We start from the raw sequence: 26,967 nt of genomic DNA on the forward strand, positions 1-26,967 counted from the left end.
TTGCCTTTGTCATCTTCCTAGCATTTTGCATTAACAAACGCAGTTATAACAGAAGATACTGCTATTTAGTTAACAGGGTTAAAAAAACGCACTTAGTACCATTAGAACATGTCCATCATCCAGCACCTTTACTCTGAACGCCCACTTTAAAAAACAATCGTCTTCTCCCTTCTGCAAAGAATCGATGAAATAGCAAGCAGCTGATTTGCAGGTAAGCAGCGAAGTCCCAGGAGTGCACAGTTATATTTGTCTCCTGATAATAAAAAATATTTTTTTATTTGCAATCATGGCCTACGTTTCCAGGATTGCCTTATCTCCTCGTGTCTTTGTGTACGCCAGTTTTAACAGCTCCTTCGGGGAGGGTTCGTGGAATTGGTAATGGATTTTGTAATTTCCACCTTCTGTTTTCTAGTTCAGAGAGTAATCGAATCCAGTCACTACACCCGTATCTATCTGGCAACTATTTGTTGGCCCCCATGAAATGAGTTGGAAGTTTGATTTCCGTTCTCAGCAGGCATTTGTGTCATACAGATGAACTGCTCTAACCAGCAAATTGGAGGCAATTTCACCAGAGATTCCCAGGATTAAATAACCATGAGAACAGAACTTTCCTCACTTCCAGCAAGGACTCTTCTTTAACAGAGTTGAAAAATGACAAGATAAAATTGTCAATTTTGGACTTCTGCTATTGTAAGATGCACTCTAGAGTGGGTTTTATCTTCTGAGGCTATCAAACTGGTACCCACATTAAATTACTAAGAAAAAAACCAAGTCATTATGATCAAGTCCTAAAGCAAAATAAGTTTCATTACTTCCCCCAAATCTTTTCTACCTGTGCTGCATTTTAATTGGAATACAGGAGTGTTTTCTCTTTCATGAGTATTTTATTGATTTTACGCTCCACATCACTTATAACAGAAATGTTCCCCAGTTCTCACTCTGGTTGAGCATATTTGATTCCCCATCACTGGAGCTGGTGCAATGACATCAGCTACTGAATCTATGAGGATCTGTGAACTGTCACACAAGGCATCTAAGAGCCAAAAGACAAGTTACAGTTTAGCAGAGGCTGAACATATGACTCGGGCTAAGATTAAAAACTTTATTTTCCATACAAAACAATAATAAATTCAAGCAGATAATGAACTAAGCGTCTTCTCATTTTCCACCGTTTCTCAGTATAGTCTGTCCAAAGTTCAGTGTTACACCACTCCATATCAGCAAAAGCTATGAAGTTTCCATCTTGTATCCGTGTTTTTCTAGTTCAGCTCTGTGTAAAAGAAAATAAAGATGTGCACATTAAAATGCAAATATTTGTTCAAAATGCAAATTGCACAACATACAATCATTCTAGAAACAGTGAACGCTGCCTTCTCATTCACATCATCAACCTCTTCTTTACTTATGTAGTTCTTCATGTGAACGTCTCAGGATCACTAGAAGTATATCTCATACGAAAAATACAAATATTTGCTCTAACCACATTTACTTGTGCCCTGATCTGCTGTGGCTGGTTGAACTACATGGTGCAGAGCAGCACCAGTAAGCCAGCAGCAACCCATTAGAAAAAAACAAACACCACAGCATTGTCTCATACTGTGTATTCTCAACATTTCCTAAAACTCAATGAGCTCACCAATCTGAGTGATTTAAATGCATGTACTTAATACATTAATATCATGTTTAAATCTTGGTGCAATACAACAATTCCAAGGAAACATGATCACTTTGCTCACGTTAGTTATTGCTGGGACACCAGGTCAGCAACTGCCAAAGGTTACTTCTCCTCATCCATCTCCAGATAGCTTCTTATCTACCCATCTCCAACACATCAGCCAGAACTACGCCCTGGATAGTCTTATATCCTAGTCCTAGCATGTATGTATCTATACACAACAGTCTAAATCTCAGGTTAATTTACACAGCATTGGAATTCTAGAAGTGGAGGAGTGCACCACTTCCTTTCTGAAGACAAAATAAAAACATGCTGCAACAAAGCAACAATGCAAATTATCATTTTAGGGCCAGCGTGAGGATGCCAACACTACAGGCTATAATTAAGACATATATTGAAGGCCTGTCGAGATCAACTATGTTTGTTAAGAATTACACCACCCTTGTATTTCTCTGTGTGTCAGCATTACATTTCCAATATTACAATTTAACTACCTTCCAACCTTGTAAGCAAAGACTGTAACAAACTGGTTTCGTATCTGCCACACAAAGGGTCACTTTCTCCCTTTACCAAGGAGATCATCCCAGGAACCGTTTATCAGGCAGTACTGCAGACATTTACTCTGCATGCAACATAATGAAGGACTAATTATGAAATGTGAATTTGTGTTCACTCTTGAAACAATTTAAATGACAATTACACAAGTAAATCATTAACTGAAATGACAAGTGACCTAGAGGATTATACAAGTGGATTAGAGGTTCCCAAATTATTATCACTTTTTTAAAGCACATTATAAATATTTACTCTGCTACTGCTGCTCATCACCCAGAAGAAAGGAACTTGAACAAACATGGAAAAGTTTTCCAGCAATCACCTGTCTGTTTGGTCAAAGCACAGCAATGCTATTTTGAAGGTACAGATTTTAGCAATAACTTTGCTTACCGTACAGCACAGCACAGAGAATCTTGGCTCCCTTGCCATTAATCTCTGCAGTACAATTCAGACAACTCAGCAGATTTTCAAGTTTCTGATATTAATAACTGAACAGTGCAGTTTTAAACATTTATCCAGATTCTACAATACTAAGTTAAAAAATAAAATTACCTTAACTGATTGGAGAAATCATCTTCTACGTTGTCGTCATCCCAGTTGTCTTCCCAAACATGTGCATCTTCATCTTCATCTAAACCAGTCCAATCTAAAGACAGGAAGAGAAAGCTACATAGCAAATGTTGCACTGCTTTGGTACCACGTCTTAGTGACCTCTGGGTAAGGCAGACTTCAGATGATAAGGAATTTCTCACTTTTCTATTGAAGTTCAGATCATTCTCAAGTGTTCATGAGACCAAACAGCACAGTGAGATTTAAAAAAAAATAAATCAAACTCCTGATTTCTGATCAAAACACAACTTGGTACCCAAAGCACTGCACACCTCGCATCATGGCGTGAAGGTACTCATAAGGGCTATTCTGCATACAAATGGACAAGCTGTAGCACCACAGTACAAAAACCCATCATTGAGTATTTGATTCCTAGTTCAACAAAAGGCACCCAATTCCAGGTTTGTATTTAATATTTTTTCTTGTGATTAAAAAGATAAATGCATATTGAATGCTTCATCCAGAGCACACATACAGATGCTCAGTTGACTCACAGCAGATGTTGACAGTCTGTGGATGCCACAAACGTTATCCGCCATGCAGCAGCAAAGGCAAAAGATGCACCTGCCACCAACAGTTGCTACCAACAACCTTCTACTTCTCCCTTAGTCATCTGCCTGAGTTCAGGGAAAGCTTTGAGGACAAAGGGCCAAAGTAACATTAAACATGGACAGACATATGGAAAACACCTTGTAGGATAAAAGATGAAGAACTAGTTCATTTCCCTTACAAAAAGGAAAGTTGGTTTTCTTCTCCTTTTAATGCTGACAGGCAATAAAATTAGCACTTGAGATTCACCCAGAAAGTAAATCTATTTGTAACCAGTTAAAGACACAGATGCAGAAGGCATTACTTCTCAAATTATATAACGGAAAAGAGATGGAGGAACATAGAAATTCTACTGGTCTTAAAGAAAGGAAAGGAAAGAAATGGGGCAGATGAGGAAAAACTGCAGTATGAGAGAATGCATTATTTGAATTTAGTTGTACCGTTCACTGGCTAAAGGGAGGGATTTTATTTGATTACAATCTACAGTAAGCTTTGCCAATTTGTGTGCAATTGACATTTTTTTCCAGAACAAAAACTTAACCATTGATGACTATTTGGATTGATACAAAAAGCAAAGCTCAGAACAGCCTTAACCACTATCAAAGTCAAGTTCTACCTACTAATGTAAAATAGCTCAAAATGGTTTTCAAAAAACCACAGCAACTAGCATTCATCACAACAAATTCAGCTTCAATTACAGATGCTTTTTACAAGGGTGGATAGTGATAGGACAAGGGGGAATGGTTTTAACTGAGACAGGGGAGGTTTAGGTCAGATATTAGGAGGAAGTTTTTCACACAGAGGATGGTGACACACTGGAACAGGTTGCCCAAGGAGGTTGTGGATGCCCCATCCCTGGAGGCATTCAAGGCCAGGCTGGATGGGCTCTGGACAGCCTGATCTGCTGGTTGGCGACCCTGCACACAGCACAGGGTTGAAACTCGATGATTTTTGAGGTCCTTTTCAACCCAGACCATTCTGTGATTCCATGAAAGGAACATTGGAAGAATGCTTCAAACAACACTAAGTACAGAAGAGGCAAAAAGGCCCACACTGCCTTCCAGAGCAGAAAGGAGAAAGGGAGGGAGGGGAGAGAAAAGCAGAAGTAATGCTGAAATTACACTCTCCCTGCTGTAGCTACAAGATTCTACAATCTACAATTCTGCAGTCTGTGTGTTGACACCATAGCCCAGAATTACATACAGCTATTCCAGCTCTACTACATGCCTATAAGTAACAGCAAAAAAACAATAAATATAGCACTATCTGGGACTGGAAATGCAAAGAACATCTGAGAGCCTGCTACTACTATTAAGTACTGCTGCTACACACCAAAATCACAACATCCATTTTGATAAACTTGTCATTCCTTAAAAAATTATCTGGATATAATGCAACATCTCCCCATATTTTTCACTTGGGACAGGACAACAAAGTGCTCTTTAGAGTAGATAATAAAAACCAAAAATCCCACTATTTCACACATTACATTCAGAGCATCACTGTACAAGATGCTTTTAGCGACCAACTCACATGCATTTGAACGTATCACGCTGTATTTCTTAAGAACTGGACACTGAAACTTGCTTTGACACACTGTTTCAAGACAAAGCCCACACTGAAATAAAATTTCCCAAATGCCACAGTTTCTGTCCTTAACACAAGTCTGCATTATCTAACTTGCTTTGGATTGAAGGGAAGGGCAGTAATAAAATGTAGTTATTCTGCTGCATAGAAAAAGGTGTTTTAATTTGAAAGAGCAGTAACTTGGCATGAGTTTGATCAAATATTTATTATACTCTTTCCCAAGTAACTTTAGATAATTTTCCAGGCAGTTCAAACCTTCTTTATAACCTCTCAACGTCATTATCTCACTTGAAGATTTCATTGGGCCTCTTTAGCAAGGTACAGCAGCAGGAAGTCTGGCTGTGGCCACTCTTCAATAAAAGTCTGTTCCACCCAGAAGTGTGAAGAGCATCTCCAGTTACTCAGCTTTAGGATCACAGCTAGATGCAAGTAGAATTAATTTTACCTTGCTCGTTTTGTACACAGATGCACGTTGAGTCTAACAAGCAGTTAATTCAGTCTGATTTGCTGGTAGTATCATTTCCTCCAGTTTCAAACACAGTTTTATAGTTTAAACTTGACTGTACAAAGAACTTTTTCTCAGGGCAGTGAAAGGGGAATATGAAGGTAAGATCGTGAAAAAATTCTTTCTGTTGACAAGAAAAATTTCAAGGCACAAAATGTTGAGATGAATATCAAGATTCAAATTGTGAGCACTGAGCTGTGAACCTCACCACTCTGTAAAACAGATGAGCAACTCATGCAATGGCAGCTCAGTTTGCTGACCAATCCCAAGTTCACATGCATGCTTTAAGACTTCCTTCATCCTTACAGTCAATATTTATATTTAATGATAATAACTGTTTTCACCCTTTTAAGAAACATATAGAAAATAAAGCAAAGGGCTCATCTTCTCTGTTTATTTTAGGTCTAATCTCTGCTATGTGCAAACATAACGTTGGTACACGTACTGCAGTACTCTGCATCCCGATGGGCCATAAGGCCACTGAGAAATCACCTCTGAGGAACACTGGACAGAAAAACAACCCCAGACCTTCCACCCATGCTGCATATCACTTATCGCCACTCGCAGCTCAAGAGACCTGCCAGAACCGGGGGCAGAGAACCAAACAAGGTCTCTTCCAAGTCCGCAGCTGTGACAGGCCCTCGGGCTGCTTTGTAGAAGCACAGATTCCCGTAGCCCCCTCCCTCAATGCATTTTGCACCTACGAAAAACAAACCAACACACACCCGTGCCTGCAAGGACGATATTTAGAGCATCTACAGCGTGGGTTGCTCCCTTCCCACACGGGTTTCCACCTCGCAGCTCCCGCCGCCACCTATCCCCTCCCACCCGGACACGGCGGGGCCCCCGCGCTCCGCACCGCCCTCAGCGCTCCCACACGATGACACAGCACTGCCGGGCTGCGCGTCCCCTCCTGCCTGACCTGGCGCTCTCCGAGCAGCGAGGACCCGGGGACGCGGGCCGCTGATGCAGCGGGTACGGCCGTGTCCCCGCGGGGCTCTCGGAGGCACGGCACGGTACGGCACAGCAAGGTACGGCACGGCACAGCCCCGCCCGCCGCAGGCCGCGCTCTCTCCCCGGCCCGGCCCAGCGCGGCCTGCTGGCAGACGGCGCGGCCCACAGGCGCCCGCCGTTCCGTTTCTCCCTCCCGCCTCTCTCGGCCCACTCGGCACCTTCAGCCGGAAACTCCTCGAACTCGTCGTCTTCCTCCAGGAGCCCCAGGTCCACCGGCTGCTTTTTTTCCGACATGCTCGGCCCCGCTGCCCGCCGACACTGACGGGATGGCGGCACGGCGCTGCGCGGCCCCCACTGCGCCTGCGCCTCAGCGCCGCCCGCCCGCTTCTCAGCACCGCCTCTCGGCACCTCCCGCGCCGCTCTCACAGCGCCTCCCTCACAGCGCCCCCCCACAGCGGCACCCGTGGGGCCTCCCCGCGTCCTGCCTCGGGGGAGCGGCTCGGGGCTCCGCGGGTCGGGACCCTAAAACGGGACCCGAGGTGCTCGTTTCAGCCCCACTCCACGCTAAACGCGCGTCCTCGCTGTACTATTTCACTCTGTTTCTGTTTGGGCTGTGAGAATCGTGAAAACTCCAGTTTTGTTAATCAATGTATGGAATCTAGGCATTAATCTTGTTGTACGTTTAGCAAGCCATGCGGTTTGGACTATCAGATATCCTTCTCTATCCTTAGAGTACTAGGCTGTCAGGTACCAAAAGCTTGTAGAGGTCTGTGACCTTTCAGCTGCTGCCCTCTAGACTTTCCCTTACCCGGAGTTGACTTTGCAGCATGCTCAGGAGCATAAAGATGCTCGGCTGCACCTAGGTTATCTAAGAAAAAAGAATTGACTTGGAAAGCACTATCAACAAACAGATTCAAATAGCTGTGGAGCAGGAAGCAACTTTATTTGTTCTGGCAACTTTACCTACACGTCTGCTGTGCAGAAAAAAGATACTTATGCCTTCATAGTTATCTGTTTTACTTGTAAGATTGATTTAAAAGTGGATTAAAAACAAAAAAAAAAACAAAAAAAAAACCAAACCTTTAAATCTGTTGTTTAAAATCTAATACCACAGGCTTTGGAAACCTGGTTTTATTTGCCTTATTTTTATTGCCTTATTTGGCCTTTCTCCAGATGGCTTCATACCTCATTGTAATCCCACTAAACATTTAGCTCTCTGCTGGTAATGTATCTGCCATATCATGTCTGTCTTCTTAACATATACCTGTCCTATGCTACCTGAAGGACCTGATCTGCACAGCATTCTCCAAACCAGACCTTACAAGAAATGATCGTAAGAGTTGGATGATATGAGTGACATCCCGTATTCTGAACCACGAGACTGTACAGAAGACAAGCAGGAAGCACTTATCCTTCTGCAGCCAGGTGTTAGGAAAAAAAAAATAGTGATTTTATTGCCAGTCTTTTGCCTGTGATGTGGGGTCTTATGTCATATATTCTTAAGGTTTCTTACTGGTCACTTCCTATTCAGTCTATGGGCCTTATGTATTCCATACCCTTCCATCTCTAGGAAGCAAATAAAGAGTTTCCATGTCCTTGTGCATCAAGAAAAACTATCTCTGAATTCCATGAAGTGATGCAGTTTTAAGAGTCAGGTGCAATTTTTTAAAATATTTATATTTATATATATAAAGCACCTATCACCTGACTCAAGACTTTTGGTGGACCTAGCTCCACTGATGTCTCTGTATTCTTTAGAGAAAAGGATGTAAGGATTCAACTGTCCAGAATAAATTTTCCACTGTGAAAGCATATTTGAAAGGTTAGAGGAGAGTGCCTAAGACACAAGTACAATTGGCATTTGATGGTTTCTAGATGGACCATCAAGAGTAAGAGTTGCCTTTCAGCATCTACCCCGTGCAATCAGAGTGGAAAAAGGCCACTGATATCTAATCAGGACACACTGCCACTGTGTTTTTTTTTATCCTTCCCCACTTGCAGTCCTTGCAGTCACCAGGCTTGTATCCCATATGGACTGCAGACACAGAGCAAGGAATAGTTTTGATCAAGTTGGGAAGGCACTTCCTGCATTCCCAGAACAGAGTAAGAGAGCTGCTTTTCTGAAGCTTTAATCCCTGCACAGTAACTGGGTTGTACATTGAGTAGGACCAACAGCCTGACATTCCTGAGTGCTTCAGCAGAGAGGTCTACACTCTGTTCCATGGTAATTAAAAGAAAAACCTTTAACTTTCAGTGGTTCAGGATATGACCATCCCAATGAAAACCTTAACTTAAATATACCCTTAACTGGTAGCATGTTGGAATTGATTGAACAAGACAGTCCTGAGTAACTCATCAATCCTTCTATTATTTTTTTTTTTTCAAAACTGCACAGAAGCTATTTACTAACTATGATTTCTTTTATTTTTCTTTAATTTCCTTATATTCAACATGTTTTATGCATTAGCACTAGAAAAGCCTGTCTTTTTCTTGGCAAATGTTACTGCAAGTTGTCTAGCAGGGAGGTGAGATTATGTAGATTTATTTATTCAGAGTTTAATTTGCATACATGAAAAATGGAAGTAGAGCTTTTATTTTCTTCACAGTGAAACAAAAATGTGTGCAGTGCAATAGTTCAGACTTCTAAATTTTTTTCAGATGGACAAGTAATCATTTCAATGCTGGGGCCCATCTTCTTTGAATTGGATGTGCTAATGGCTGAGGGCATATTACGAGGAAAAGATTAAGAAGAGGAAATAGATCAGATTATTAATGAATTTGCTTATAAGCTGCCTTAGTTAAAAAATGTCCTGCTGAAAAGGAATCTCAGAGGCATATTAAGGACTTCAGACGCTCTGAGTAAACCATTGTCTTGGAGGTCTACATAGTCCCAGGCTATCAGACAGTACCTACTAAGAGAAACTTCGTACTGCAAGAGAATGCTCACTGTGTGCATCTGATCCAGCTGGTCTCATGGGCATAATGTGGAATCCATGTGCATGGGCACTGCCTAAAGGACCAGCTGAGCCTCTGGATGCAAGAGGTAGACACCTCTCTGGGCCTTACAGTGCATGCTGGTAGATATCAAGGAAAGCAGTCAGTTCCCCAAGACAATACAGAAGATCTTGCTACCAAATGCTTTTCATTCAAAATGCAAGAATTCACCATGCAATACAGAGTATCTATCCTGCATCACAAAGCGTATCCAGCAGCTCAAGCACTCGTTAGTTCATCCTCCAGAACTCATGTTTTCCATCTCAAGATAACACTGCAATTCATGCTATAACTTTTTGGAATAAATTGGGGAAGAAAAGCATATCCTACTTTCAGCAGATCTAGACATCAAGAATGGATTGCCTCACCTCTTTCAGTCTGACTCTGTGCAGATCTGGACTCATGGCACTGTTCCTGAGATCAGTGCCTTTGGTTTGCCACTATTTATTTGTTCATGTCTGCAGTGGTTCTCCTTTTCTCTACAGCTGCTCCATCATTCACTAGCATCTCCTGGTAGCCCACCCTGCTCCCACAGCCCATCTCTTCTCACAGTTGACCCTCGCTGAGGTCAGTGTGTGATTAGGTGGCTGGAGATCATAAGGAATATTAATCACAAGGAGCACTTAGATGTTGCTTTACAGACTTCCTTATGTGAAATACACTGGCAAGCTATCAGGTTACCGGTGGCTGAAAAAGAAACAGCTTTCTCTTTACCCTTGACAGTCGAAAGAAAGTTTGATTTATTTTCTCATTTTCAGTTAGTCCAAAGGCAGCTGGACAGTATTGCTGCAAAGCTCTAGCTGTGTGTCACTGTAATAGGGGCAATGTGTTTGTTCACTTCTGCTCTCTTCCTCTGTCTAATTGCTCTATTGTCTTTCAGTTTTCTCTCCACATTTGGGCTGACAAAATGTCTCCTTGGGTTTAGCCCTCTAGCCAAAACTTAACGGGCTCCTAATCAAGGACTAATACCACCAGCGGGCTATTTCCTGTCTTTGTTTATCATTCCTGGTATCATCTTTCTTCTCCTCTCAGTTCATCATTTAAAATTTTCACTGTTATTTTCCTTCAAATCTTCCTCCATTCAGAGTGCAGGAAGCTTCCTATACACCACTCCCCTTTAATTTTCTTGCCACTTGATCTCTGGGCTCCCAACTATACGTCCTGGAAGAGAACCAGATGCATTCAGAACCAGATTTCAAACAGCTTTGTAACCCTTGAATACTTGTAGCTATGTCAGCAAGATATTTATTACTGAGCCTCAGTGCAAATTGTATTGATGCTTTGAACATAGGACTAATTACTAGGTACTGTTCACCACGACTTGCATTCCCTGCAGATATCAAGACAGTCAGGGTACAATTCAGTTGCCTAAACAAAAATTTCTAATGTCATTTGAGATGCTCTAAAACACAGGACTGCATGATGTGTAATCTGGGAGACCTTGACCCTTTCCCATGGCAGCTGAAGATGAAACAAAATACCCCAGGTTTTCCACAGTGGTACCAGTTGCTTGTGTTTAAGGAGTTGAATTGCACTCTCACTGTATGATGGAATAACTGTTATTGGTGTTTAAGTGTCTTTTTCCTGTTATTACACAACTGCCTTTGTTTATCTTTGCCAAGACTGTCTTGAGAATACTGAACTCATATTGGCAATCTCAATCCAAACTAGATGCTGGATGGGTTAGTATGAATCATTAGGAATCAGGTGAACAGAGGAGGCCTTTTTTTTTCATATATAAATCATCCTTCTACCTTTACATATCTGCATAGTGGCAAAGGTATGGCCACGATCTATCTAGATGAATCTCGACCCAAATAAAATCAAATGTTGTAGCCAGGCAAGAATTGCCAAGTGTTATTTTTGATGTCTGATAGCTAAGCAGGGCTACTGCCCGTTAGCTGTACTGGCAAACAGAAAGACTTAACTGATACCTAGGTCAAATCAAGGGAAGGTATCAGTTCCTCATGATCTTACATAGCTTGCTTCCCCAGGAAGTCCCTGTGGACTTTCTGTTCAGAAAAGAGAGAAATGGGCACAAATGGGTGGAGATTCAGAGCACTTGGCTTAAGTATCAGTCCTAAAACATAATTTGAAGGGATCTGTTTCATTTCTGACTATGTTAGGAGCCAAGAATGATTTTCCCCATAGTTATTTGTGGAAGGTCAAGCATGTGTAAATAATCTCTGACAAGTTCATATTGTCCAACCCTTCCTCTCAGTCCCTTCAGTGAGGTAGTGGGCAGCACAGGCAGTTTGGGATAAGGCCCGGTGGTTTCTGCCTTCTGCCTCACTCCTTTTCCACTGCTTCTTACTCTATTGCTTCTCTGCCCCAGCATAGGTTGTCCACAGACTATAGTCCCTTAATTTATGTCCCAGCTATAGTTAGAAAAGCCACCCTTTCCAGAAGTGCTTCTTCAGTCATGTTGCCAACAATGTCTACTTCTACATGTCTTCAACAATATCTTCTACACTTGCTTTCTCAGTTTCCTTTTCCCCTTACAGCTACTGTTCTTTCTTGATCACCATGGGCTCTCCAGACTGGTAGAAGCTTTGGCAGGGGTGGAAGTGCTCACACCAATGCTGAAGCTGGCTGCAAGCAGCACAGCGCAGTTCCCTGGCCTCCTTCTAGCATGAGGCACCCTGCTCCACCATGACGGCCACCTCTAGCTCTTGTTGCGGTGGCGAATGCTGCAAGGCCACTCTAGCAGGAAAAGAAGGTTGCAGAGCACATGGTATGACCCAAAGCATTACTTTTTCAATGCAGAAGCCCGTAGAGACCCAAAGCCCTTCATACATTCTGCAAAGCTGAAGATATCTTCTTCCTCAAAGATCCTGTTCATTTGTCATGTGTTGTTCAATGCATCTAGGAGCTCTGATGAATCATCAAGTGGGTTTCCACCTAAATGAACTGCTGTCACTAGCAGAAGTGTCAGTTAATTTATCTTTAAAATGAGCATATTCCTGAGAACTTTCTGCTCTTCAGTGTGGCTTACCAAATAGACTAGATAAAGTATGCCAAATCAGAACCACAAGGAGCTATTGGGTCAAGTCCTCTTCCTCCTCTCAGTCAGGCTTATTTAACCCTTCCACATGAGTTCAGACCACAGCAGTTTCTGGGCCACTGCTCATATGACTGCACAAAATCAATAGTCTTTTTTTTTTTTTTTTTTTTTTTTTTTGTCTCTGCTGGGTAGGAGATTACTCTGAATGGAATTTTAAAGAAAATGCTTAAAAACAGACTCTGTTCCTGACATGCTTTCTGATACACATAAGTCTTTTATTAACTTTAACTCCTCGACCCTTAGTGAATACGATAGCAACAATGATAGTTGGAATGCTTATAAAAACAGCTTCAGAGTAAATGGTGAATATTAGTCAAATCAATCTACAAAACTAGTGGTTTAATGGGAATATATATAAAATCATTTTTCTGCATTGTATATTTGTCTATATTCATATATTTACACATACAGTACTTATTAAACTACAGCAAGTGAACTGTAAAATTAAGTGGGGTACTAATTATTAATCTAACATATGAGGTAAATTAAAAATAGGTAGGTTCACCCACAGCAGTGTGTTATAGCAAAAAATGTTGGTTTTAAGTGTGTTATTACTGAGGTTGGCTGAGAAAGAAAGTAAAAGACCTAACCTGATTGTCATGTGAAGTAGTGCTCTCTCAGTTTTACTGTTTCTAGCTGTGTCTTTTGTAATACACAATAGAGGAGCCTTTTCTCTGATTTGCTTTTAAGGCTTTAGCACAATCAAAAGCTGGAGGTATTGTGAAGAAAATCTGCAAATAGCATGAAAATGTCTTGTGGTGACATTTCTATTCAGGCTTTGGGCCTGATTTTGAAAGATCCTGAACACGCAGAGCTGGCGGTGCTAAGCACTTCTGCAGATCAGATCGTTGAGGTCTGAAAGATCGTTTTATAATTCATGCTCCTGCAAACCTATAAAGACAATTTTTTTCTCCAAACAGTAGCACAAGTTTTATTAAAACCATTCAGAACAGATCTGTGTGTTTTAAGGCCATGGTTTTGTGCTGGCAGCTGGAATACAGATCTTCAGGAAGCCGCTCCAAAAATAATGCCTCCTATTTCATTATGCTGGCCTGCAGCGTCAGAGGCGGATGCCAGTGGGTATGGCAGTAGAGGTTGAACCTTCTCACCAATATCCCATTACATCTTGTTGCTTTGCAACAGATGGCAGTGGAGGGGCAGGCTGACAGAATGGTATCTAACCTGAAGTGTGTATGAAGCAAAAGTGTGTCACTGAATTCCTCCATGTGGAAAAAATGGAACATATTGACATTCGTCAACATTTGCTGAACATTTATGGAGACCAAACGGTGGATGTGAGCAGTAGATGCTGACTGATGCATTTCAGCAGTGGTGACAGCGGCAATGCATCATTTCTGCTGGTACAGATTTTTATGATTGCAGCCTACAGACCCTAGTTCACTGCTGGCAAAAAAAAATGCATAAATAATGGTGGTTATTATGCTGAGCAATAGTGTTTTGTAGCTGAGAATTTGCCCTATCAAATGATGTTATTGTGTTCTCTGTATCAGTTGTACTATCCATGAAAATAAATAGGAGGCATTACTTTTGGAGCAACCTTTGTACTTAAATTTAAGAGAATGTTAATTATTTAAAAACAATGTCTTTGCAATACTGGAAATTGCAGATCCTTCCCATTGCGTTATTCTGCCTTACTATTGCACAATCTTCACAGAAGTCCTTGCACATTAATGGGGAAAAAAAAGTTTATAGGCCCTATATAATGTCAGCTCTTCAAAAAACTGATTCTATTCTTTGTCCTTCATTGTTTGGTCATTGGTAGAGAAAAGTCCATATCTGCCATCGTGCCTCTCCTCAGAAGTGGTTTGAGGTGGCTGCAGTCTGAAGTATAACTGTAACAAAACAGAAAAGTTTGAAATTGTATGTTCAGTGTTTATGCAGGCTACATGTAAGCCACAAGGCAAAACAAATTTAAACAAAACTCTGTAGATCTGAGAGATGCAACTGAAGCAATGGCTCCTCAAGTGCCCCAGAAATGACTAAATTTAGAATTTGATGTCCTGACCAGTTATGACACCCACGATTCATTGGCACAGTGTGGATGAATACATCCAAAAACAGTTTCTGATTTGTTTGAGTTCAAACCCAAAGCTAAGAGAGTTGCAAAAAATGACAGGCCCATCTTCTCTCCATTTTTGTTTGTTGTCAGAAATGCCCCTACAATGTAGTCATTTTTCTTCAGCATATAATATGCCAATTTGACTGACAGGTGTATGACCTCCTTTGTTTTAAAAAGAAAATCCAAGCTATTTGAAGAGCACTTCAGAGCAAACAAAAATTATGAATACAAATTTTCTAAAGCAATATGATTGGTAATCTTCAAAATAAAATGTAATCACTTTTTTTTAATATTCTCACAGGTAGGTGTTTATATTATATACATACATATTATGCTGATGGTCCTATGCAGATTTGTGTGAACTCATTTAAAAAGCACATTTGAATCATTCATTGCATAGAAATCTTGAACTGTACGTTATAAATAATGGTTTTCAAATGATAGTTTTAATTTTCTTTTATGGCTGTTGCAAATTTATATTAAAGCATTCCTGAATTGGACAATTTTTCAGTAGAGTTTACTTAATGTTAATCTATTCATTTGGGGGTAAACGAAGAGTTTAATGGTGAAGAGGTGTAACTAGAATATACGCTCAAGTGGGTGTTAGGTTTATCAATCAGTGAAAATTGTGCACTTGAGTGTAAGAGCACATGTCTATCCGTATGCTTCTTGCTAGCTCAGTTAATTGAAACCCTTTTTCCACCCTATTATCAATACTTGAAAAATAGCTCCAACCACATCTATTAACCAGTGTCTTAATAGATGCTTTATCAGCTCCATATAAATTGCATGTATTTTGCTAGAAAGCAATTTAACTAATACAGGAGCCAGTTCTATGGTTCACTGGAGATGTTCGGTCACTTCATGATGAGGCACATCTGGCTGGATAGATGGAGATGGATGGAGCTGTGGGCCTGGTCTTCAATCCACTGAAGCACAGTACAAGGCTGGAGGTCCAGTCTGAGTGACATTCTCAGTCTTGATTGATTTTAACAAAGGTAAATTATGCTCATGAGGAAAATGAGCTAGACATTGACATTTGTACTGGGAAATCTGAATCAGAATAGAAATATGTATTTTTAAATTTCCCATAAAATAGAATGTAAAAAATTAAATCTGGTTAAACTCAAGAGAGCAGAATTATGCATCGATACTGAGGTGTCACAGACATCTCTGAAATTAAAAGTTCTTCCTTCCAAAGCAAGTCCTCTAAGGCTTGCATTGATATTAACACATTTCCTCTCTCCTCTGAATTGAATGAAAAATAAAATAAATAAACTGGAAAATAAAAATAACTTGAATGAAAAATAAATACATATTTTTCTGAGCATATTTTCTGAGCTGAGCTGAATACATCCTGAGATCATGACAGTTCAGTTCTGTTTTACTATGCCTTAAGTAAGACACAGATACTTCCATCTCCTAAGCCGGAAATACGAAGCATGTTTCTGAGCATATTCAAGCCTAATTGTGCTTACAGGAAATCCTTCCACTCTCCAATCCTCCTTCTTCCTACTGCTTCCTTGCACTTCACAGACTCCTTCTAGTTCTTTCCTTTCCTATCAATTTTCATGCTTACTTTGGCTTTCTTGTACAATTGTTGACCTTATGAATCAAAGTAGAAGGAAAACGTAAGGGCTGAGAAAACAAAGAAGAGAAAGAGACGAAGCACTCGGTCGTTTCTAACCTAGTACCACTTAAAACACTATATAGGCACTTCTAATCAGTTAAGGCATTTTGGACACTTGAATCCATGGAGTTCCACCTCTGCTCAGAAATTTCCCACATAGAACAAACAGAGCTTTTGTTTCCGTACCCAACTTGGTTAATCAATCCCATCAGATGTGAAGATAAAATATAAAGAGTAGTTATGCAGGGTAATGCTTCTTCGTCTCAGAAGTGGTCCAATGACATGTTTGACTCTATACAGCACCTGTATCTTCCATTAACTTCATTGTTATCTTTCTAAGGTGATCTCCTTGCAAAGGTGACTTGTTACTTGTCATTCTTTTAAGGAGAAGAATGGGAGCAACCCTCAGCAGAGAAAAGGTGTTACTAGTTTGTTGTCTGCATACTCCTGGAAACATCGCTTTCCTGCCCCCCTCTCCCTACCTGCATTAGGCTTAATCTGGGAAATATTCTCTCTCAGTGATGTTCTGACACACAATTCTTTGGAGCAGTTTGCTGTCATCATGCAAGGCAGAGCTTTGCAGTGTTGAAGGATGTCTGCTAGGCAGTATACATATATTTTTTCTTGCTATTTTTTCTCTTGTAGACCTGTCTCTGTGATCTTCAGAAGTGATCAGTAGGCAAGCCAATGGATCTGTAACAATTAACTCCATAATGACCTATGCCTCATTGAATGAAGAGGTAATATATTGAAAGAATGTGCTTCACAGGTGAATAATTAGCTTTAAGTCATGAAGTACAGATTTATGGACTATATGCTACATAGGAAAGCAGAGCTGAAACCAGCACTACATTTATCAGGGCACATACAGTTTAGTGCTTATGGAACAAATATCTCTAGACAGGAAGTAAAATTCCCCAACAGAGCCATCAGATCCTAGCTATGGATTTGCGAATTGTCCAAAGCCAGTTTATGGCTCAGTGAGATTGTAACAAACCTATTTTGTTATGGGAGATTAAGGTGTGAAGTTTCAAAAAGAGGCACAAGAAAGACGGGCACTTTACCATATTTGCAAACATACTGTTTTATTGTCAAGACTTAAAATACATACTACATTGGGCAGACAGGGCAAAACCATAGCTGAAAGCTAACATAATCCTGTTATGCAACGAAGAACTTCCTTTTACAGTGCAGTATTTCTTCACTGAAAGCAGATCATTGCTATAAAGAGCAGCTATTTATCAATTTTCAAAGGTCTTGGCCCATCAAAGCTGGTGTTAGATTTGGAATTTCACTTTTGTTGCCAAGGTGACAAACACTTATAAATATACCACATCTTCTAATGTGCTTTTAACTTAGTATTTTTATGGCTTTTAAATCAGATACCATTAGCAAATATATTAGGTAATTTAGCTGAAAGACCATTTTCCACTAACACTTTTTGTTACATTTCCCCAGATACTTCAATAAATGTCTGTTGTGACATTGCAGTCCTGCCAGGCTTCTAGCATATAAGGATACATATGGTACATCTAGTAAAAATTAACGTGTTACCTTAGGATTTTCCATTTTTCTGTGTGTGTGTGTGTTGATAATTACAAAGTGTATAAAAAAAGACAAATAGTAAGAGTTAGATCCTATAGGTCATTGACTTCAGCAAGGACTGTGTTGATAATGGCTCCAGGACTGGCCTTTCTGTGTGCTGTTGCGCTTGGCTCCCAGGCCTTCTCTTTATAGCCTGGCAACGAAGCTGAAAGCACAAGGGAGAGCATAACAGCTCCACAGCAGTGCCTTTCCCCTGCTCCACAAAGCTAGCCAACAAACATGGAGAAGTGTCTTCCTGTTTCATTGGCCTGAAGGCTGGTGGAAACCTTTGCAGTCAGCTGGTGTGATATCCTCCAGGACATCCCAGGAGCTCCATCCTGCGCCAAGGATGAGATGAGAGGCCTGTGGTGTGGGCAGGCAGGATGGAGGGCTGGATGGTGCTGACAGAAAGCAGCAATCATTCCCAGATTCAATTTGAAAAAAAAAAAAAAAAAGACAAAGCTTGCCAACACTGAGGATTAAGCACAATTCATAAGCCAATTAATAAGCTTCCTACAATAGCAGCACGTTAGCTTGGGTGGAAAGATCTGATGGAGAAACATCCAGGAAATGTCTTTCAAGCCTGCATATTAAATTTAATCTGTCACCCCGTCCTTTAAGACTCTGCATTCATTTGCTGTGGTGAAAAAAAAATGTTGATCTGAAAGAAAAAGAACAAAAAATACCCCACTAGACTTGTACAGGATTTTGTTGGTAGAGTCTCGAGGAGAAATCCGTAGTGTGCTGATCACAAAGAGCCACCCTGCACGGCACAAGCCAGGTCTTTACATAGGCCACTCTCACCCCCAGACTGGCCCTGTCCCCTCAGCCCCTTCATTCAGCACAGCTATCTGTCATGAAGAATTTAAGTTTCATATTTTCATCTGTCATCTGCGAAAAGGCCTGTCAGCTGAAGCTTACACTACAGTTTGCCAAAAGGCCCATGGTCTATGATGACAATACGCTCTTACATTTGTGCTTCCAGGCTCCAGATAATCCCTCACTTTCCTCCTAGACATCCAGTTATGATAAGGCTTAAATTGCATATTTTGGGGGGTTTTAAATCTAGATTTTGCTGATAAATGCTATCAGCAGGAATGAAATGAAATACAGCAAGGTTTAGCTCTTATTACCGACATAAAGCTTACTGTGGCCATTTTGTGAGGGCTATAGAGACGGTATTCATATTAAACATGTTAATGTCTATACTTACAGGAACTAAACGTAGGAATGCTAATATCAGCTTTTATCTACTTTGTCTGTTTGCCACTCCTGAAAACTCACTAGGAAGAAAGCTACCCATCCTTCAAACATGACATTTTCCACTTTGTGTCTTTAATTTGATTTGGAAAGGAAAATAGGAAAAACAGCTCATTATAAATCTGCGCACGATTGTTTTAGTGCTCTGAGATGCCACAAAAGGAAGAAAATGCCTCAATCCTCAAAGTACACCTTCAAAAGCCAACACTTTTCCTGTAAAACAGTTTTAAAAATTACCACGGTAGAAAGACCATAGACAGAAATGAATCACTAGCCCATCTTGGTTGCATATGTGTGTCTGTATGAGGGTAAGAAAGGATACATGAAGTTAATCCTCATGCCTGTAACTTTAGGGCTGGACAGCTTTGATGTTGACAACTAAGTAAGAACACAGTGAAAAGTAAAATTGCTTCAAAAAGTCAATCTTGTCTGAGGATTGTCGGGTGGACACAGCACAGTAACCCAGGTTAAGCTTTAGCTGTCTTGTCTCTTAGAAATCAATTGTCTGACCATAATGCAACCACAAAGAAATCACATCTTTAACTCATTAAAGGCTTTTAAATTGTCTAATCAATTACGATTCGATTACATTTTTCTGAAGTCAATATTACATTATGTCCCAATGCCAAAACTACATTTTTTTTCCTTTGGTGAAACATCTATTTTCTCAGCAGTTTTATAAGGATCTAATATAATATACTAGTACCAGAAGCATTTCTGTTTCATTCTCTTGTTGCCCTGTATTGTCACTTGGAATTCAACTTCAGAACTGTGGTTTCAACCAGTGATCCGAGGCAAGGAAAGGAGAGAGGTATTACCGCAGGTAATACTACAAGAAGCACTAAAAAAAACAACTTTCTGATTAGCAGCTTTCAGCCTGCTTTGTAGGGTTCACTCTTCCCCTGGAAAATGTTTTCAGGTTTTCAGATTAAAAAAAGAAAAAAGATCGGGAATTATTTTCTTGGAATACTTTTTCCATAGCACTCAAAGTGGGGAGTTACTTATCCTCAGCAGAGATGTGTTCAAAAAATGAAGGCAGCTGCAAGGCAGTCTGCAGTCTCTCTCTGTATACACTTCTGCACATGCTTCACGCACTATCCCTGTGGCTGGGACAACTTGGGTAAGCAGAGCTGGGGTATCTCGTGGCCTCCAAATCAAGAACCAATAGTCATGACACTACTGAAAAAGCTTGAAATAAATAATGGGCATGAATCTTGGTGTTGGGATTCAGCTGTGGCAAATAATTCTTCTTCCAACAGGACTGAATTCCTACCTATAAAGCATCTGGATTTTTTTTGCCCCTGGTACTTAGATGTGTCCCACTGGTAGAGGGCAACCAAGAGAAGTGAAGCTGGAAGAGAGCACACTATCACTGTTTGCATTTTTGCTTTTACTCATTCACATAACTTCTTATTTGAATAGGGTTCTGTAAATAGATAACAATAACTGACAAAAAGACTGAGTTAGTAATAGTATTAACGTCAGCGATAATTATCAGACATCCAATAAATCTATTTTTCAGTAATGATAGTGAAATATTGTCAAGATAGCAGCAACAGCACATTGTTCAACACCTGGTTAAAAGCAGCAAGTACATCCTGCTTCAGCATGTTCCCACACAGCAACTTCTGGAAAAGGGTAGGAATTACGATGAACAAAGATCACCCTGAAAGGCATGGGAAAGAGAAACAGTAAAAGCTGCTGTAGCGTATAAATTGGCTCTTGGTGCATGTTGTGGTTGGATATGTCTGTGAAGATAATCGGTACTAAAGGATCATGACTTGTGTCACAACAGAAGGGCATTTGCTATATTTTTGTTCAAAGGATCGAAATATCCAAGGGACAAATGTTCTTGTTCTTGTATGTTTCACCTAGAGTATTCTGTTGACCATTTAACTTTTTTTTTTTTTAAATAGGATGAAAAGATTATAATGCATTTTCTTTCTGAGGAGCTGATGATTTGATTCCCAAACAAAAGACTTTTAGTGTTTGAGTTGCACTGTCTCAGGTTAAAAATTAAAAAAATAGCTTTACCTCACTGCAAAGCCAGATTCTGCTCCTGAATTCCTGGGAAGTTCCCACCCGAACTAACTGCCTTCTGTTTCCCTGCCTCCTGGTTCTTTTGTCTCTGTACTTACTCATTAGGAGCAGGCTCACTGCCTCATTTAAACAACAAACGAAGGAGGCACATCAACATTTCTTTCTGTGTTTCATTTTACCTATGGTTTGGGAACAGCTTCAGTTAAATCCAGGTTACCCTTCTCCACAGGCATGTACAAATTGGTATGTGGGTGTCCAGTGTAGTTGCAGACGAAGAAAGGATGGAAAATTGCCGTGATATAACATGTTCTCTTTGAAAGTTAGAAACACTAGCCTTTCTTATTAGTTTTGGTTAGGCAGTTCCCTCCTCCACATGCTGGCTTTTAAGACTTTTCATTCCTGGATGCTGAACAACTCATTTTAATTGCTTTAATTTTCTTGAGAAACTAAACTTCTGCATGGACCCCAAGCACATAGTCTGGGGTAATAAACTTCTGCAGGCAGCAGGATGCTTAACTGTCAGGCACGGCAAATACTCACCTCCCAAGCATCTTTCAGAGATCCCAGCCAACCCTTTCTTCCTTTTTTTGTGTTATACCTACTCTAATTACCCCACCATCTCATCGAAAGGATTGTTTGACTATAAGCTCCGTTCTTCTAGTTTAAGCAGCAGTGTTTGACTCCAGCACAGGCAGACGCCATAAAAAATCATTTCTGTCAGATGCAGAGATGTGGTGACGAGAGATCTCCTTAGCAGCTGGCACCAGCGTGGGAGCCGCTGGATGAAAGGCCCTGCCGCCCTCCTGCCGCCAGTGGCCGTGGTTCTGTCCTCTCCGTGGGAAGCTCCTCTGCAGGGCTTCTTGAGGGAGCAGGTCGGGCTCTGCAGTTTTGTTTAGTCAGCCTGGGACAAACACCAGTGTACTTCGTCCTGCCCTGATGACAGCTCAGCCTGCTTCCACTGAAGTCACTGGTGGAATTTCAACTTCTTTTTCAAGCAAGATGCATGTTTAGCTCTTTGAATATTTTACTTACATGCCAAAGACATTCCCTAGAAACTTCAACCTCCTTTTTGATCTTCGTATTTCGCTAGGGAGTAAGAAAGCCAGAGGGTAAGCATTTAAGTCAGGATTACATTAGTCTGTCTTCATGCTGAGTGCTAAAGTCATCATGATCAACTCTGGGGAGTCATCGCCCTTCTGACCATCGGAGTTCACACTGTTTTTTCTCTCTCATCACAGTTACAGACTTCCCTTTTTCCCCTACCTTCAGGATAGCACATACCTCTGAAAGCAGCCAGATGCCAGGTGAGGCACAGAGGCTGTCTGTGGGACCTGCACAGGAAGCAGTGCAAAAGCATTTGCTAGCCACAGTTTACCAGCTGCTTGCCCTTGTGCTCTGTGCAGCAGTCGTGTGTCCTCTGGCAGGCCAGGCTCCAGAAAAACAGTAAGAAAAAAGGACATTACTGCTTCCTTTTTGAGTTATAGTATGATAAAATCAACAGCCTAGAGATACTTGTCCCTCTCAGTGAAATAAATAAATGGAACTAAGAACAAATAACTCATCACAACTTTTGGTCTTCGATAGATCTTGGGTATTAAACAGAATAGAAAGGTAAACTGAGTATTCTCTTCAGTAGCCTGCAGCTGATGGAGCATAATGTGGATTGAAAGTAAATGAGGCTGTGGAGCCAGGAGGTTTCTGTTCACTATACGGTGCATCCACAGTCTTCTACTTCAAATTACTCACTCTGCGAGATATACAGAGGTGGGGAAAGCTACAGGCTCCAGCTGACACAAAGTGAAGAAATGGGCTCATTTTTCCCCTAGACTGTTTATTATGTTTCTCTTGCTTTGTTCTTTGAGTCAGTATTTCTTAACAGTTTTTAAACTATACATCTTTGTAAAAGTCAAATCTTCCCACAATGCTATTAATTTCAATTCAAGGGGATTGAAGGAGCAAGGGCACAATTAATTACACAGCATGAAATAGTTAGATTTAACAGGAGTCTACACAGCTTTATTTTTCAAATGTTTCTTAACATGAGAACTAAGTGAAAGTGTAAAGCACAAGACACTGGATTTTTTAAATGTCAAAGTAATTTTGGCCTGTCTCCGGCCTTTCCATTTGCCACATTAAGGCAGCTCTGTTATTCTGTAAGCTTCACAGTTTCAGTGAAAATACAACACTGCATTTGCCAGGGCCAGCTTTAGGGTTACACAGAGTAGGCTGCTGCCTACTAACAGGGAGCTAAATGAGGGAAAAGAAAAAAAGGGGAAAAAAGAAGAAAATAAAAAGAAAATTCACAAATACAAAAATACAAAACATTATTTTTTGCCAGTGGCATTTCCTTTTCAAACCGGCAAGGAACGGTAATATAATTCTTCTTGTATTTTATCACAGATCAAAAAAATCGGTGGAAAAGTCTCCTCCGTAAAATGGGTGAAGGCCGGCTAGGATTTCTGTGGCCTTTGTCAGAAGGCTCAGAGCAGATCTGCCAACCCAGCAGAGGGCAACCCACAGAAATGCATTCTGTTCCAGGAAGGGTTTGCCTCCACACACACAATCAAAAAATGTGCTTTTGGAATAACTTAAGAGGGTTTTGCTCAAAATAAGCCGCCTTGCAGTTGGGTGTTGGGGTTTTTTTTGTTGTTGTTCTTGCTTTTAAACACAGCCTAGTGTTATAGTTTGCATCACCTGCAAAATGGACTATTCTGACTGGTTTTAACTGATTTCTTTTATGTTTGCAGTTAGCATAACAGAGAGAAGCACTGGCATTTTATGTTTCCTGGCCGTCGTGCAAGCTGGAGTCTTTTAAATGGAAACCAAGAGTGTGATCACTGTGGTTCACAGGGAAAGAATGACTTTTGGGAGAAACTGCTCAAGTCTCTTAGGTCCGGATCAACCAAGCAAATCAAGGTAAAACCCAGAGGGGCAAATATTCTGCACAGATCGGTTTGGGAAGCATCCTTTTATAGAAACAAAAGTGGAAGTAAAACATGGTGCTTTAAAATTGCATTAAGGATACTTTATTCCCCAGCTCAGTTAATTCAAGCAATAAACTCACTGCTTTCACACGTGCTAAAGCTTCTTACAAATCTCACGACAGAGTTCCCCACCAAACCTCGGGGGAAGCTTTTATAACGATAACTCCCTTCCCCCACCTCCAGGCTGACCTGGAAACACTTTGAGAATTGTGCTTAGCAAAGCCCTGTCCTAAGACTTTTTTATTATTATCGCTAGTACCTGTGTTTTTCTCTGAACTGTGTATATAAAAGAGAGGGGATTTCCCCTTGCACCAATTAAAACCCACATCTCACCTCCCCTTTCTCTCCCCTCAACAAGAAGTTAACCCCTGCTGAGCTTCTTCCCCCAAGGCATCTATAAAGCCTCACAGGTGAGCTTGTTGCAGCATAATGAGAATGAATCAGTGCTGATCTTCCAACAGATAAACACAGATAAACTAGCCACCTGGCTCTGGTCTTATGAGGCAAGAAAATGTCTATGGTGTGGGTTAGTTGGATTTTCTCCCTTTTGTAATAGTCCTTCTTTTGTATTTTTCTTTCTTTAGTAAGCCCTCTAGAGAGAAAGGTGCTTTGAAACATCTTCAGGCTGTTTCAAGCTCGGATGTTTCTTACCCAAAATCTACGTTCTGCTACTTTTTGTTGGAGGAAATTACACTGTTTTGTGTATGGTAGGTCTACTAAAGTCTTTCAGTTACATAAGAACTATTCTTACCCAGAGTCCTTGAAATACAGACAAGTTCATCACACCTGGATAGAAATAATATGGAAATGTTTTCATTTAAGTACAGGTTTAATTATAGTTAAAGCTAGTTGTTGTACCTTGGGGAGAATAGAAAGATCTATGTGGTTGCGTAGGTAAATTTGTCTCATCTCCCTGTGGTTTTGACCATAAGAATATAGAGTCAGAAGTTGTAAGTAGTTCACTAAAATATTTTCTGTCCTAGACGTGCATTAATCATGTAATTGTTTGCTTAATGAAGCTCTTTAAGAATAACTGGAAGAAATGAAATGCATTAAGGAGTCTAACAGGAGAATGAGCCATTGTGCCAAATTATGGAGAATTTCAGTGATTGTTCTGAAGTAGAAAGTGAAGTGGGAGGATGAGAAGAGAATTCTCCAGTTCAATTTCTACCTCTTCACCCTTTTCATGATATAAATAAGTGTTTCACAGGACTGCCTTCAATTTATTGTCTGGTTCTGGCAGACAGTTACTGTTCTGTCTCCTACAAATTTCACTTTTCCCTATTACCTCATACACTTTGGGGAGAACGTCACCAAATAACTTTGGTCCTGTCTTCTTTAGTACTTCTTGAAATTATTTCCTCTTTCCTGGGCAGATACGTGTTTAAAACATCACGACTATAGACAAGACTGAGGTTTCCCATTGGCAAGACAGTGAATTTTTTGAAACAGAGTTTCTCCATAGGCAGGGCTGTCAGATCCTGTGCCTATCCCATACAGTTTGATAAGCAAATAATTTTCTATTTATGTAAAATTGGTAGCATAAATTCTGGGCTCTGCTGCTACCTGTGTTTTTTCTAAGTCTATCAGAGTGGAAGGATAAGGAGTCCATGTTCTGAGAAATCTAAATGCATGCCTTTTGTCTGCTATTTTTTTACTTTCTGCAAAAAAACAAATACAAAAAACAAACAAACAAGAAAACGACAACCAAAAAAGCAAATCTGCAAAAACTTTTATAATCAATTTTGTGCACAGTGGGGATATTTGTACCTGAGAGCAACAGAGTTATGTTGGGTCAGGTTCATTTAGGGTTATATTCTGGGCACGCCACAGAAGAACAAGACCTCCATTTAACTGTTGTTTTGTTTCTGCAAGGGAGGTTGTGCTGCTAAAACCCAAGCAGGGTAAATATTGCTTTGGAGGACCAAGATATTAGATTGGCTGCTAAGTTTATAATGGTTATTTGCTGGTTTTATGGCATCCCTTACAACTAAGGTGTACTTGGGTGCATTTCTTTGTGTTTGCAGAACTCTTTCTTCTCAAGAGCTCTTGTCCTGTTCAGTCACTGTCCACGGACAATTCAGTGCGAACAGAATGTTAATTGTGCTGGGGACAATAGATGCCAATGCTGATTTACATAAATAAACATTATTATTTTATGCATAAAGTATTTTTTTTAGAGTTATTTTCTTTCTTGTGGACTTGAAGAGAAATATTTTCTTGCTTGGTGGCTTAGGTAAGAGGAAATAATTTTTCTACATTGCATTTCATGAGGAAAGAGGGGACAGAGGAACAGCTGAGATAATTTATAATGAATGAGGATAGAAAGCAGAACAACAACAAGTGGGAGAACTGGTGATGGAATACAGAGCCTTTTCTCTCCCAGGTGTTCAGATGCTGGGTAATGGGCATGTCATAAATACCTCCGTGGCGAGTTTCAGTGAGGCCTGCGCAAAGGGGAGAAGGCAGGCAGTGACACGGGTGTTGCTCACAGGTTCAGGAGACCCTAAGACCTCTCGTGTAGGTCTCTGAGGAGGGACAGCCAGACCGTATGTCTGGGCCCAAGGCAGCCCCATCGCCAAGCACTGTATACTGCTTGCCACTGCTGTTTGCAGCAGATGTGGGGGGGATCTCATGGACAAGCACCTGCTTTGCTCGCTCTGGGTCTTCTACTGAGTTATCTCCACCACTGCATTGCATGTAGCTGCACGAGACAAGGATTCTCTGATGGGTTTGTCTGTAGGAAGAAGCAAATTGTGTATTTCATGCAAGAGATGTACACTAGACAATTGTGCTAACTCTGGTCTCACGCTGCAGCTCTTAGATGAGGAACAGAGCACAGGTATTGCCCCTTCAGAACTCATGCTCTGAATCTCGGAGCTCATGCTCATTCAGAA

At 40.7% G+C, this 26,967-nt stretch overlaps 2 long non-coding RNA genes across 2 annotated transcripts in view; one reads left to right on the forward strand and one right to left on the reverse strand.

Moving 5' to 3' along the window:
• Window positions 1–1,082: 1,082 nt before the first annotated feature.
• LOC125695908 (uncharacterized) lies at window positions 1,083–6,811 on the reverse strand. The gene is made up of 3 exons (XR_007378093.1): window positions 6,653–6,811; window positions 2,783–2,876; window positions 1,083–1,270 (listed from the first exon to the last, which is right to left on the reverse strand). It is a non-coding gene; the product is annotated as an uncharacterized LOC125695908 (long non-coding RNA).
• LOC125695909 (uncharacterized) overlaps window positions 2,883–26,967 on the forward strand; it is a 47,896-nt gene continuing 23,811 nt past the window's right edge. The window contains exons 1-2 of the long non-coding RNA XR_007378094.1: window positions 2,883–6,511; window positions 23,834–24,002. This is a non-coding gene — a long non-coding RNA (uncharacterized LOC125695909). The remainder of the gene's footprint in view (window positions 6,512–23,833; window positions 24,003–26,967) is intronic.

The sequence above is a fragment of the Lagopus muta genome, chromosome 7 (assembly GCF_023343835.1).
Source record: "Lagopus muta isolate bLagMut1 chromosome 7, bLagMut1 primary, whole genome shotgun sequence".
NCBI classification, from domain to species: Eukaryota; Metazoa; Chordata; class Aves; order Galliformes; family Phasianidae; genus Lagopus; species Lagopus muta.